We start from the raw sequence: 15,000 nt of genomic DNA on the forward strand, positions 1-15,000 counted from the left end.
CACTCTGCTGTAAACCCCCCCCAATGGGACTCAACCCACAATCCCTGGTTTTGGGGGCCAGTGCCTTATCCTTTGGCCACTGGGGCGTTAGGCAACTTTCCCTTTTAATTCTGCATCTCATTCAGGAGGCCTTTAAAATACACACACCTGTCTTCTAGATGAATGACAAAAAAAAGAGGACAAAGATTTTCATGACCAGGCTTTGGGTGCTGCCCCTTATTGAGACTCAGGCATGTCTGAAGTTAAAGAAGAAACAGCAGAGAGAGGTTTCCATCCATCAACCTCTGGTTAGGCCTAGGGACTCCCTTTTGCTGGCGCCACCTGCTGTAAATCCCCAAACCTGCTAACTTGCCCTTTTAAATTCTATTCTATCAGGAGGCCTTCTAAAATACACACACACAGGTTCTGGATGAAAAAACTAGCTGCCAGAGACGCGCCGATGCCTTTTTCATGTTGAATCACAAGGGTTAAGCCATTTAGACCACATCTAGAGTGTAGGAGAGTCGTACGCCAGAGATGGTGCCGAACCGCCAGAAGCCTCTCATGCCTGCATCACATGCACGCTTCCGCTGCGCACAACTCTAGAGTAAGTGACTCCAAGATGGACTATAACACAGTGCAATCCCCGTTTGTTAGCAACAGGGACCAGTGCATTTAGACATTAGGAACCACTGCGGGCTATTATGCAGGCAGCTAACTTACCTTGCCCTTTTGCGACTTCTGACATCTTCATTCTGGAGAGAGTCTTTAAAAACAAATGGCAGCAGACGTTCTTCTGGGATGAAACAACTTGACGTGAGGAAGGACCAAGCGTTGCTCACGACCAGGCCAGACGAGGTAGCCCATAGTATGCCCGCTTTTTTGGGACTTCCAGGCGTCATAAGTACTAGAAGTTAGAAAAACTATTAGCAGAGGACTGGTTTAAATCCATTCGACCTCTGGGTTATGGCCCTAGACCCTTGCGCTGCCGCCACTCGGCTGTAGAAGACCACGGCAGGTGGGCACCACGAACACACGCTCCGCCACTCTGAATCTAGGAGGCTGGTGGATTAGCGCCATAGGCCACTGGGGAATCCGCTATGTTAGGCCAGTTAACGTTTTGCCCGTTTAATTCTCCATCTTGTAATCACGCAGACTTTAAATACAACGTCACTACAGCCTTCTTCTTAATGAACTGAACTACTCCATAATGAGGGTGAACCAAGCGAAAAGAGACCAGGCGTGGAAGGGACCGTGTGATGCCTATTTTGTTAAGCACTCAGCGACTTGCTATACGCAAGTAAAACCTCCATTAAGTCATGAGGATGGTTTCAAACTCATGCCATCGACCATAGCTCTAGAGATACGGGTCCATGCACGCTTCACGCTGGCTAAACTCTGCTGTCAACCGGGCATTATAGGACTCGCACCCACAATCCATGCTGGTTTAGAGGGACAAAAGCCCGAGAGCCATTAGCCACATCGATATCACCAGATCTAAGAATACCCGTTTAACACTGCAACTCATCCATGTAGACTTGAAGTAAAATACGAAACACCAAGTCTTGTTCCATTTAATGACGACGAGCTGGGAAGGATTATAATTTTCTTGTCAGGGCAAATAAACTCTGGATCTGCCACGAACGTATTGATAGACTTAGGCTTCTCTTAGAAAGTTCAGAAGAGCCTTGCAGAATAAGGTTCCCATACAGCACACAGTCTTCGATGAATGGGCCCATGCACTCTTCTGCTGAAGAGCGACTCTGACTGTAAATATCAATTCGTGCTGAGAACTTGAACCCACACATCCCTGGCTTCGAAGGCCCAGTGCTTTATTCCATACGGCCACTGGGGCTAGGTTCAGAGGCTAACTAGGCCCTTTTAATTCTATATCTTAATTCAGGAAGGCCTTTTAAAATACACAACAGGCAACAGGCATCTATGGCCATGAAACACACTAGTGAGATGACCATTTAAGTATTTTTTCCGATGGTTGCCATTTTTTAAGCTTTTGTCGCACGGCACCTCTTGACGTTAGAGCATGCTCTAGCAAACAATGGTTGGTTGCATCCATCAAGCTCGGTAGCGTTACGGGCCCAGCAAGGCTTCCGCTCGCGCTCACTGATCTGACTGTACTGATCTCCCCAGATGGGAACTCTAACAAAACTAACTCCCAGGCTGGAAACGCCAGTGCATTTTCCTTCTAGCCGCTGGGGATAATCACAAACCAGCAGCTAACTTGGCCTTTATGAAAATTTATAGATCGGTATTTCAGGAAGCTTTAAAATAACTTACACACAGTCTTCTGGATTGAAGGCATGACTCACTATGAGAGGGACCAGAATGTGGATGTTGCCCCTTTTTTTTAAGCATTTAGGGCACGTCTCAAAGTTAAAAAGTCTTAGCAGAGGGATGGTTTCGATCTCCATCAACCTCTGGGTTATGGGCCCGAGCACGCTTCCGCTGCGCCACTTCTGCCTGTAAGTGTGTTCCAGATGGGACTCTAACACACAAGGGCCCAGGCTTTGGAACGCCAGTGCCCATTTCCTTTAGGCCCGCTGGGGCTATTATGCAGCAGGCTAACTTGCCCTTTTAATTCTTCATCTTATTCAGGAAGCTTTTACTTACACCAACTCTACACAACAGTCTTCTGGATGAATGACTACTATGAGAGGACCAAGCTGTGGATGTTTGCCCCTTTTTTGGAAGCATTAGGCACGTCTCAAAGTTAAAAAGTCTTAGCAGAGGATGGTTTCGATCCATCGACCTCTGGGTTATGGGCCCAGCACGCTTGTGCTGCGCCACTCTGCTGTAAATCAATCCTGCTGGGACTTGAACCCACAATCCCTGGCTTCGAAGGCCAGTGCCTTATCCATAAGGCCACTGGGGCTGGGGTGCAGCAGCTAACTTGCCCTTTTAATTCTATATCTTATTCAGGAGGCCTTTAAAATACACACACACAGGCTTCTGGATGAACGCACTACTATGAGAGGACCAAGCTTTTCATGTTGCCCAGGCATTTTTTTAAGCATTTAGGCACATCTTGAAGTTAAAGAGTCTTAGCAGAGGATGGTTTCGATCCATCGACCTCTGGGTTATGGGCCCAGCACGCTTCCGCTGCGCCACTCTGCTGTAAGTGATCCCAGATAGGACTCTAAAACACAATATCCGTGGCTTAGAACGCCAGTGCCTTTTCCATTAGGCCACTGGGGGCTGTTTTGTGGCAGCTAACTTGCCCTTTTAATTCCACATCTTGTGCCAAGCTTTCCACTAAAATACAAACAAAGATTCCCCTTTATTAACAACTATGAGAGGACCAAGCTTTTCACGACCAGACAGTGGATGTTGCCCCTTTTTGGGGACTCAGGCAAATCGAATCTAGAAGTTAAAAACTCTTAGCAGAGGATGGTTTCAATCCATCGACCTCTGGGTTATGGGCCCCAGCACGCTTCCGCTGCGCCACTCTGCTGTAAACCACCCCAGATGGGACTCGAACCCACAATCCCTGGCTTAGGAGGCCAGTGCCTTATCCATTAGGCCACTGGGGGCTGTTAGGCAACTTACCCTTTTAATTCTGCATCTCACTTCAGGAGGCCTTTAAAATACACACACCAAGTCGTCTAGATGAATGACAAAAAAGAGAGGACAAAGATTTTCATGACCAGGCTCTGGATGCTGCCCCTTTATTGGAGACTCAGGCATGTCTGGAAGTTTAAAAGAAGAAACAGCAGAGAGAGGTTTCCATCCATCAGACCTCTGGGTTATGGGCCAGGCACGCTTCTGCTGCGCCACTCTGCTGTAAATCAATCCTGCTGGGACTTGAACCCCACAATCCCTGGCTTCGAAGGCCAGTGCCTTATCCATAAGGCCACTGGGGCTAGGGCGCAGCAGCTAACTTGCCCTTTTAATTCTATATCTTATTCAGGAGGCCTTTAAAATACACACACACACAGGCTTCTGGATGAACAACTATGAGAGGACCAAGCTTTTCATGTTGCACATTTTTTTTAAGCATTTAGGCACATCTTGAAGTTAAAGAGTCTTAGCAGAGGATGGTTTTGGCTTCCATCCATCAAGCTCTGAAATACGGGCCCAGCACGCTTCCGCTGCGCCACTCTGCTGTAAGTGATTCCAGATTGGACTCTAACACACACAATCCCAGGCTTGGAACGCCAGTGCATTTTCCTTTAGGCCGCTGGGGCTATTATGCAGCAGTAACTTGCCCTTTTAATTCTTCATCTTATTCAGGAAGCTTTTAAAATACTTTACACACAGTCTTCTGGATGAATGACTACTATGAGAGGACCAAGCTGTGGATGTTGCCCCTTTTTTTAAGCATTTAGGCACGTCTCAAAGTTAAAAAGTCTTAGCAGAGGATGGTTTCGATCCATTGACCTCTGGGTTATGGGCCCAGCACGCTTCCGCTGCGCCACTCTGCTGTAAGTGATCCCTGATTGGATTCTAACACACAATCCCTGGCTTAAAAAACGCCAGTGCCTTTTCCATTAGGCCACTGGGGCTGTTTTGTGGCAGCTAACTTGCCCTTTTAATTCTACATCTTGTTTGTGAGGCCTTTAAAATACAAACACAGATTCTTCTGGATGAACAACAACTACTATGAGAGGACCAAGCTTTTCACGACCAGGCTGTGGAAGTTGCCCTTTTTTTTGGGGACCTCAGGCACGTCTAGAAGTTAAAAACTCTTAGCAGAGTATGGTTTCGATCCATCGACCTCTGGGTTATGGGCCCAGCACGCTTCCGCTGCGCCACTCTGCTGTAAGTGATCCCTGATTGGACTCTAACACACAATCCGTGGCTTAGAACGCCAGTGCCTTTTCCATTAGGCCACTGGGGCTGTTTTGTGGCAGCTAACTTGCCCTTTTAATTCTACATCTTGTTTGTGAGGCCTTTAAAATACAAACACAGATTCTTCTGCATGAACAACTACTATGAGAAAACCAACCCTTTCACGACCAGGCTGTGGAAGTTGCCCCTTTTTTGGGGACTCAGGTACGTCTAGAAGTTAAAAACTCTTAGCAGAGTATGGTTTCGATCCATCGACCTCTGGGTTATGGGCCCAGCACGCTTCCGCTGCGCCACTCTGCTGTAGACCACCCCAGATGGGACTCGAACCCACAATCCCTGGCTTAGGAGGCCAGTGCCTTATCCATTAGGCCACTGGGGCTGTGTAGGCAGTAGGCAACTTACCCTTTTTAATTCTGCATCTCATTCAGGAGGCCTTAAGGCCTTAAAATACACACACCAAGTCTTCTAGATGAATGACAAAAAAGAGGGGACAAAGATTTTCATGACCAGGCTTTGGATGCTGCCCCTTTATTGGAGACTCAGGCATGTCTGGAAGTTAAAGAAGAAACAGCAGAGAGAGGTTTCTATCCATCAACCTCTGGGTTATGGGCCCAGGACTCTTCTGCTGCGCCACTCTGCTGTAAATCAATCCTTCTGGGACTTGAACCCACAATCCCTGGCTTCGAAGGCCAGTGCCTTATCCATAAGGCCACTGGGGCTGGGGTGCAGCAGCTAACTTGCCCTTTTAATTCTATATCTTATTCAGGAGGCCTTTAAAATACACACACACAGGCTTCTGGATGAACGACTACTATGAGAGGACCAAGCTTTTCATGTTGCACATTTTTTTAAGCATTTAGGCACATCTTCAAGTTAAAGAGTCTTAGCAGAGGATGGTTTCGATCCCATCGACCTCTGGGTTATGGGCCCAGCACGCTTCCGCTGCGCCACTCTGCTGTAAGTGATCCCAGATAGGACTCTAACACACAATCCGTGGCTTAGAACGCCAGTGCCTTTTCCCATTAGGCCACTGGGGCTGTTTTGTGGCAGCTAACTTGCCCTTTTAATTCCACATCTTGTTCAGGAGGCTTTTTGTAAAATACAAACACAGAGTCTTCTGGATGAACAACTATGAGAGGACCAAGCTTTTCACGACCAGACAGTGGATGTTGCCCCTTTTTTGGGGACTCAGGCGCATCTAGAAGTTAAAAACTCTTAGCAGAGGATGGTTTCAATCCATCGACCTCTGGGTTATGGGCCCAGCACACTTGCGCTGCGCCACTCTGCTGTAAACCACTGCAGGTGGGACACGAACCCACACCACCTGGAATAGGAGGCCTGGGATTTACCCATTAGGCCACTGGGGCTGCTATGCAGTAGTTGACTTGCCCTTTTAATTCTCCATCTTAATCAGGAGACATTTAAAACAACGTCATACAGCCTTCTTGATGAACGACTACTATGAGAGGACCGAGCTGTGCCCCTTTTGTTAAGCACTCAGGCGCTTCTAGAAGCTAAAACCTCTTAGCAGAGGATGGTTTCCATCCATCAAGCTCTGAGATACGGGCCCAGAACGCGTCCGCTGCGCCACTCTGCTGTAAGTGATTCCAGATTGGACTCTAACACACAATCCCAGGCTTGGAACGCCAGTGCATTTTCCTTTAGGCCGCTGGGGCTATTATGCAGCAGCTAACTTGCCCTTTTAATTCTTCATCTTATTCAGGAAGCTTTTAAAAATACTTACACACCGTCTTATGGATGAATGACTACTATGAGAGGACCAAGCTGTGGATGTTGCCCCTTTTTTTAAGCATTTAGGCACGTCTCAAAGTTAAAAAGTCTTAGCAGAGGATGGTTTTCGATCCATCGACCTCTGGGTTATGGGCCCAGCACGCTTCCGCTGCGCCACTCTGCTGTAAGTGATTCCTGATTGGATTGTAACACACAATCCCTGGCTTAAAACGCCAGTGCCTTTTCCATTAGGCCACTGGGGCTGTTTTGTGGCAGCTAACTGCCCTTTTAATTCTACATCTTGTTTGTGAGGCCTTTAAAAATACAAACACAGATTCTTCTGGATGAACAACTACTATGAGAGGACCAAACTTTTCACGACCAGGCTGTGGAAGTTGCCCCTTTTTTTGGGGACTCAGGCACGTCTAGAAGTTAAAGACTCTTAGCAGAGGATGGTTTCGATCCATCGACCTCTGGGTTTATGGGCCCAGCACGCTTCCGCTGCGCCACTCTGCTGTAAGTGATCCCTGATTGGATTCTAACACACAATCCCTGGCTTTAAAACGCCAGTGCCTTTTCCATTAGGCCACTGGGGCTGTTTTGTGGCAGCTAACTTGCCCTTTTAATTCTACATCTTGTTTGTGAGGCCTTTAAAATACAAACACAGATTCTTCTGGATGAACAACTACTATGAGAGGACCAAGCTTTTCACGACCAGGCTGTGGAAGTTGCCCCTTTTTTGGGGACTCAGGCACGTCTAGAAGTTAAAAACTCTTAGCAGAGGATGGTTTCGATCCATCGACCTCTGGGTTATGGGCCCAGCACGCTTCCGCTGCGCCACTCTGCTGTAGACCACCGAGATGGGACTCGAACCCACAATCCCTGGCTTAGGAGCACAGATCCATATCCATTAGGCCACTGGGGCTGTTAGGCAGTATGCAACTTACCCTTTTAATTCTGCATCTCATTCAGGAGCCTTTAAAATACACACACCAAGTCTTCTAGATGAATGACAAAAAAGAGGGGACAAAGATTTTCATGACCAGGCTTTGGATGCTGCCCCTTTTTATTGGAGACTCAGGCATGTCTGGAAGTTAAAGAAGAAACAGCAGAGAGAGGTTTCTATCCATCACCCTCTGGGTTATGGGCCCAGGACTCTTCTGCTGTGCCACTCTGCTGTAAATCAATCCTGCTGGGACTTGAACCCACAATCCCTGGCTTCGAAGGCCAGTGCCTTATCCATAAGGCCACTGGGGCTGGGGTGCAGCAGCTAACTTGCCCTTTTAATTCTATATCTTATTCAGGAGGCCTTTAAAATACACACACACGGGCTTCTGGATGAACGACTACTATGAGAGGACCAAGCTTTTCATGTTGCACATTTTTTAAGCATTTAGGCACATCTTGAAGTTAAAGAGTCTTAGCAGAGGATGGTTTCGATCAATCGACCTCTGGGTTATGGGCCCCAGCACGCTTCCGCTGCGCCACTCTGCTGTAAGTGATCCCAGATAGGACTCTAACACACAATCCGTGGCTTAGAACGCCAGTGCCTTTTCCATTAGGCCACTGGGCTGTTTGTGGCAGCTAACTTGCCCTTTTAATTCCACATCTTGTTCAGGAGGCTTTTAAAATACAAACACAGAGTCTTCTGGATGAACAACTATGAGAGGACCAAGCTTTTCACGACCAGACAGTGGATGTTGCCCCTTTTTTGGGGACTCAGGCGCATCTAGAAGTTAAAAACTCTTAGCAGAGGATGGTTTCGATCCATCGACCTCTGGGTTATGGCCCAGCACACCTGCGCTGCGCCACTCTGCTGTAAAACACTGCAGGTGGGACACGAACCCACACCACCTGGAATAGGAGGCCTGGGATTTACCCATTAGGCCACTGGGGCTGCTATGCAGTAGTTAACTTGCCCTTTTAATTCTCCATCTTAATCAGAAGACAGGTTTAAAAAAACGTCATACAGCCTTCTTGATGAACGACTACTATGAGAGGACCGAGCTGTGCCCCTTTTGTTAAGCACTCAGGCGCTTCTAGAAGTTAAAACCTCTTAGCAGAGGATGGTTTCCATCCATCAAGCTCTGAGATACGGGCCCAGAACGCGTCCGCTGCGCCACTCTGCTGTAAGTGATTCCAGATTGGACTCTAACACACAATCCCAGGCTTGGAACGCCAGTGCATTTTCCTTTAGGCCGCTGGGGCTATTATGCAGCAGCTAACTTGCCCTTTTACTTCTTCATCTTATTCAGGAAGCTTTTAAAAATACTTACACACAGTCTTCTGGATGAATGACTACTATGAGAGGACCAAGCTGTGGATGTTGCCCCTTTTTTTAAACATTTAGGCACGTCTCAAAGTTAAAAAGTCTTAGCAGAGGATAGTTTCGATCCATCGACCTCTGGGTTATGGGCCCAGCACGCTTCCGCTGCGCCACTCTGCTGTAAGTGATCCCTGATTGGATTCTAAACACACAATCCCGGCTTTAAAACGCCAGTGCCTTTTCCATTAGGCCACTGGGGCTGTTTTGTGGCAGCTAACTTGCCCTTTTAATTCTACATCTTGTTTGAGAGGCCTTTAAAAATACAAACACAGATTCTTCTGGATGAACAACTACTATGAGAGGACCAAGCTTTTCACGACCAGGGGCCTGTTGCACAAAAGTAGGATAAGGGATTAAGCCAGGATATCTTGGTGATCCTGGCTCAATTGATCCCTAATCCGGTTGCACCAAAGCTGGATAGGGGGCAGGAGGATATGTTATGGTATAAATTACCATGGAGATTTATTCTGTGGAGCTAGCCTGCTCCAGACCAGGCTAAATTCCAGGATCTATTTAATCTCATCCCTAATGTCAGTCAGCAGTCGCCACAAATGGAAACACCAATAGTTATTTCACTGCTCACTATACATTGTTATCACATATAACTAGACCCACTGTCATTATTTAACACATTTGTGATCATTAATTTCAATCATTTTGGATAAATAATGATTTTTAGATGATGTTGCTATCATTAGATAATTTACAGTTTCCCATAGACTATAAGGCTATATATAAAATGATAGAATATTAGGGCCACAGAGGGAAAAAAAGACAAGTCATAATATTGTAACCAGTTGTTTTAAAGGAGGAGACAGTTGTTAAAATGACAGATGTGGGGCGTTTCGTGAAATTGTACTTCAGTATGGTTTCATAAACTGAGACATGCTGATGTGCCAGAATATGAAGTATCACATTGTCATAACTATCAAAACTGTAAAAAGAATGTTGCTTTTCTGCAGAAAGAACCAGCCTCATAAATTTATGACTTTATCCTTTTTCCTCAGTGGGGCCCTAGTACTCTGTCATATAAACAAATACACATTCCATATGAATATAAAAACACAATGTGTAACATTATGTTCCTTTATTGAATAAGGACAAAAAGCAGGTAAACTATCAGCTCCTTTCGAAACTGAAGTCACAGTGACTCTACAAGATGGAAAGCACAGAATCAAAGCATATTATACAAAATGATACATACACATTCAAAAGGTCTGTATATAACACACCCTGCATGTCTGCACACTAAAATAAATGCAGAACAAATCCATACACATCAACTGAACAGACAAATGAATGGATGCAGTAGCCTCCCTGCAGCCTTGTATTACACACAGTATACCGCACAAACATCATAAGAGGCCAAATTCGTAAAAAAACCAACCCAAAAAAAACCTATTCCCTCTGCCACAGCAGGACATTTTTTACCTAAATTGAAAGCACACATACTAACTAAAATAATTCAACACATATTGGTCCCTCAGCAGCCGACCACTGTCGTCATCAGGGAAAGATTGCCGGATTGTCCCAGTCCATGGCTGGTGGCACTCTGGGGGCCCTCTCCTTCCTCAGGCAGGCCACATTGTGGAGGACAGCACAAGCCACAGTAATATCACATGCCCTAACAGGGTTGACCCTTAATTTGTGAAGGCAGTGAAAGCGTGCCTTCAGGAGGCCAAAGGTCATTTCAACTCTGGCCCTGGTCCTGGCATGGGCATGGTTGTAGGCCTGCTGTGCTTCCTGGGGGTCTGTGAAAGGTGTCAGGAGAAAAGGCTGGCAGCCATACCCCCTGTCTCCCAGCAAACACACCAGAGAATTCACCTGTCAACACAAAATCTCATCATTACTACCTCATAAACACAGTGATATTGACACAGCCATGATGGTTATAAATAGGGGTTGTGTGGCTTACCTTGTGATAGGCACTGATAGATTTCAGAGGCCCGAAAGATTCTGGAGTCATGGACTGAGCCAGGCCATTTTGCCACAACATTGCTGATCACACAGTCAGCATTGCAGACCATCTGAAATCATAAGATGAGGAATATTACACCAATCAATGCACATCATTGGCAATGCAGAGTGTTCGTCAATGGACAATATCAAAAAGTTATGTTCACCTGAACATTAATGCTGTGAAAGGATTTCCTATCACAAAATCGGCCTCATGGGCACCTGAGGGGGCTTTTATCCTTATGTGTGTGCAGTCCACTGCACCAATGACATTGGGGAAACCTGTCACACAAAGTAATGAGTATCCTACTATGTGTTAACAGTTGTCCTGTAATTTGTAGATCCTCTTACCTGCAATCCTATAGAACTCCTCTTTCATGTCACAGAGTCTTCTGTGGCCAGGGAAGGAGATGAAGACATCTGCTAATGCTTTGATAGCCAGACACACACTCCTTATTGTGCGGCAAATTGTGGCCTTGTTCAGCTGTTCTGCATCCCACTGAGTACAGGAAGGCTCCACTAGCAAAAAAGCGCAAGGCCACACAAACCATTTGCTCCACACTCAGTGCATGGCTCCGTGCAGTGCGGTGCTTAATCCTGGGACCCAGTAGTCTGCATAGATACCGGATGCCATCTGCAGAAAACCTGTATCTTTCATATAGATGGTCATCAGGGAAGGCCAGTGGGTCCAACCGGTCCCTGAAGACCCTTTCTCGCCTGAAGGCTCTCCTCAGCACAAGTGCTTCTTCATCCACCACATCTCGCAAGAATGGGCATGCCATTGTCAGAGCAGAAAGGAACACACAATTTTGGGCCTTCATATAGGCTAGTGGCCACACCTGGTGCTGGGGGAGTGGGAAAAAGAGGCCGGTGCCTTATAACGATGACTTGGTTGTACTGATTGCTGTGAAAATAAAAAATACCTTAGAAAAGATGCCTCCGTCCTGTGTGCTCACAATAAGAGCTCATATGTCATGGCTCACTTGACTTTACGAGAATATACCTAATTTTTATTTTGAGCTGTGTCATCTTCTTGGAGCTGGGGGAGGAAAGAAAAATAATGATTAATACATTTGTGTTACAGTTAGCATACAGTGTACATTGAAGGCATATCTCACCTCCCTCTCAAGTTTTTTTATTTCAAGGTCCAGTTTCCTAATTGTCCTCTTTTTTATTTCGGACTCCAGTGCAAGATTTTCTATCTTTTCTTCTTGTACTGAATGTCTATGTCTGCCAGTTCTATTTGGCACCGGAGGTGGTTGCCATACAACTTTCTGATAGCTTGTGAGCTCTGTGAACACAATACAATTAGCGCAGCTGGAATTTGGCAGGATGTGGTGTCCTTTTACTAATACGCACTATGTTGCCAGGCTGGTTTTCCCACTGTATAGCATCTGGGTCCTGTAAAAGAAATTAGATTTTTTGATTTTGATGAGGACTCCTCACCATTGTAGAGTAAATAGTACTTTCACAGTCTTAACATGATACCTCATGCCTTCTGGAATCCACAGAGATGGTCTCCTCCTCCTCATCATCGTCTCCATCATGTGCTGTTGCTGCTGCACTGGGGCTTTCACCCTATCACATTTAATCGGATTCATATTGAAGCTAGTAGACAAGACATGCCAGGCCTACAGTATGCCTTTGATGGAGTACTCACTGGATCAGCATCGTCTGGTGCTTGTGCTGGTGGCTCTAACAGGAACACAGTGCTGCCAGACACTGCAAGGCAATAGGTAAAACCAAAGTCAGGGACAGTCCAAATTGATTCATCAATATTGAATGTGGTTGTATTCCATGTAGAGATGGAAGGACATACCTTGAATGAAGCGGGTGGCATCTTGGGAGGAACCTATGCTCGTCTCTTTCCCCCCAGGGATCCCCTCTAAGACGGGCCTGCCTTTATTTAGCTCCAAGGCCATGTCCTCTGCTGGGGTAAGGTCAGCCTTTGGTGACCCACCACCCGTGCCTTGTCTGTGGGTATTCTTTTTCACTGCTAAAACAGTACAGACAATGTGTGAGCAGGCACCTTCTGGGTACAATATATGCTTGTGCTTTGTTAAATATTAGTCAGGGACCATACCATTCTGCAGAATGTTCTTGTATTTGATTTTGACCTGCTGCCATGTCCGTTTTGGGCCCGTTCATGTTTAATCTACATCACACGCACACACACACACACATTTCTTTATCACAAGAACATTTAATGGAGTCACACTGACAAAAAATGACTTGGTATTTTTGTATTGTTTTCAACAAAAATATAAAAAAAAAAAAAAAAAAAAAACTAAAGATGTATTTTCTTGATTTTCTAAATGACCTAGCAAAATAAGTATAGGTTTAGACCAAAAATATAAACTTCAAGTAAATGTGTGCTTAAAACAAGCAAAAAATTTAAATATCTGTCAATATAATAAGAAAAATTCTCTTGAAATAAGTTTACCTTTTTCCATAAACACTTACTTTTAGAAAAGTTCTCTTGTTTCACTGGCAGAGTTTTTTGCTTATTTCCTAGGTTATTTTGCTCTAGAAAATATTTAAGATTTTTTTTTTTAGATATTTTTTTTTTGACTGAAAACAAGACAAAAATACTAAGTAAGAAAGACATTTTTGCAGTGCAGTGAGCAAAAACGACCTTGGGTCCTTTGAAAGGCGCTATATAAATTAAAGTGATCATTATTATAGCTCATCTATGTATTCAAGAAAATTTTATTTATATAGCACTTTTCACAATTGTTTCATTCTGTCAAAGCTGCTTTACATTAATAAAAGCAGGGGAAACACAAAAAAAACCGGTGGACAGCATAATAAGCAGAGTACAACGGCTAAGATTAAACCGTACTGAGCGTAGTAACGTAAAATAATAATGTAAGGCTTTAATAATAATAATATATCATAGCTTTATACAGTGTGATGGAGTTACGTTACACAATTTCACTCATATATGCAGTGCATTTCAATAAAAAAAATTTAACCGTTTCATAATTACAGTACAACTGCGTTTTTTGGAGATGTGAATTAAATATTTGATTTGTAATTGTGATGTTTCAGCGGAGCGGTGAGTGTGTGTAATTGTGCACTACTTACGCATTCAGGCGGTCTGCAATACTTTGCCACGCTTTTTCTCTTTGCTTTATCACTGTGGCGGTGTTGCCTTTCTTCTTAATTATATCTTTTACCTCCTCGTATGCCTCCATGAGGATTTGTGGTTCCGACGGGGAAAAGTACGCGGCTCTAGTTGCCATGGTAAATCAGTTAATCTGTGATCTGTGAGCCGTGGGTATACAGGATTGGTTTCACTTTGAGTGATCCTGGCTTGGTCTTTGTGCAGCGCGCACATGTTTTGGCTTATTGAGCTCAGCTGAGTCATTTATCCAGGAATTGTGCAACAGGCCCCTGCTGTTCCCTTTTTTGGGGGACTCAGGCACGTCTAGAAGCTTAAAAACTCTTAGCAGAGGGAGGTTGATCCATCGCCTCATCGGGGTATGGGTCCTTTGCCTTATCCATTAGGCCACTGGGGCTGTTAGGCAACTTACCCTTTTAATTCTGCATCTCATTCAGGAGGCCTTTAAAATACACACACCAAGTCTTCTAGATGAATGACAAAAAAAGAGAGGACAAAGATTTTCATGACCAGGCTTTGGATGCTGCCCCTTTATTGGAGACTCAGGCATGTCTGGAAGTTAAAGAAGAAAAAGCAGAGAGAGGTTTCCATCCATCAACCTCTGGGTTATGGGCCCAGGACTCTTCTGCTGCGCCACTCTGCTGTAAATCAATCCTGCTGGGACTTGAACCCACAATCCCTGGCTTCGAAGGCCAGTGCCTTATCCATAAGGCCACTGGGGCTAGGGTGCAGCAGCTAACTTGCCCTTTTAATTCTATATCTTATTCAGGAGGCCTTTAAAATACACACACACAGGCTTCTGGATGAACAACTATGAGAGGACCAAGCTTTTCATGTTGCACATTTTTTTAAGCATTTAGGCACATCTTGAAGTTAAAGAGTCTTAGCAGAGGATGGTTTCCATCCATCAAGCTCTGAGATACGGGCCCAGCACGCATCCGCTGCGCCACTCTGCTGTAAGTGATTCCAGATTGGACTCTAACACACAATCCCAGGCTTGGAACGCCAGTGCATTTTCCTTTTGGCCGCTGGGGCTATTATGCAGCAGCTAACTTGCCCTTTTAATTCTTCATCTTAT

At 45.2% G+C, this 15,000-nt stretch overlaps 2 long non-coding RNA genes, 4 other non-coding genes and 1 pseudogene across 6 annotated transcripts; all 7 read right to left on the reverse strand.

The window, feature by feature from the left end:
* Positions 1–3,039: 3,039 nt before the first annotated feature.
* trnam-cau lies at positions 3,040–3,111 on the reverse strand. The gene has a single exon. It is a non-coding gene; the product is annotated as a tRNA-Met (tRNA).
* Positions 3,112–3,454: 343 nt separating this feature from the next.
* On the reverse strand, positions 3,455–3,528 carry trnar-ccu. Its single transcript has one exon. It is a non-coding gene; the product is annotated as a tRNA-Arg (tRNA).
* Positions 3,529–5,091: 1,563 nt separating this feature from the next.
* Positions 5,092–5,164, reverse strand: trnar-ccu. Its single transcript has one exon. It is a non-coding gene; the product is annotated as a tRNA-Arg (tRNA).
* Positions 5,165–7,291: 2,127 nt separating this feature from the next.
* On the reverse strand, positions 7,292–7,363 carry trnam-cau. Its single transcript has one exon. It is a non-coding gene; the product is annotated as a tRNA-Met (tRNA).
* Positions 7,364–9,914: 2,551 nt separating this feature from the next.
* On the reverse strand, positions 9,915–11,999 carry LOC122146067 (annotated as a pseudogene).
* Positions 12,000–12,007: 8 nt separating this feature from the next.
* LOC122146069 lies at positions 12,008–12,325 on the reverse strand. The gene is made up of 3 exons (XR_006160755.1): positions 12,287–12,325; positions 12,158–12,199; positions 12,008–12,089 (listed from the first exon to the last, which is right to left on the reverse strand). It is a non-coding gene; the product is annotated as an uncharacterized LOC122146069 (long non-coding RNA).
* On the reverse strand, positions 12,320–12,936 carry LOC122146068. The gene is made up of 4 exons (XR_006160754.1): positions 12,882–12,936; positions 12,618–12,794; positions 12,459–12,520; positions 12,320–12,376 (listed from the first exon to the last, which is right to left on the reverse strand). It is a non-coding gene; the product is annotated as an uncharacterized LOC122146068 (long non-coding RNA).
* Positions 12,937–15,000: the final 2,064 nt, after the last annotated feature.

The sequence above is a fragment of the Cyprinus carpio genome, chromosome A9 (genome assembly GCF_018340385.1).
Source record: "Cyprinus carpio isolate SPL01 chromosome A9, ASM1834038v1, whole genome shotgun sequence".
In the NCBI taxonomy this organism is placed as follows: Eukaryota; Metazoa; Chordata; class Actinopteri; order Cypriniformes; family Cyprinidae; genus Cyprinus; species Cyprinus carpio.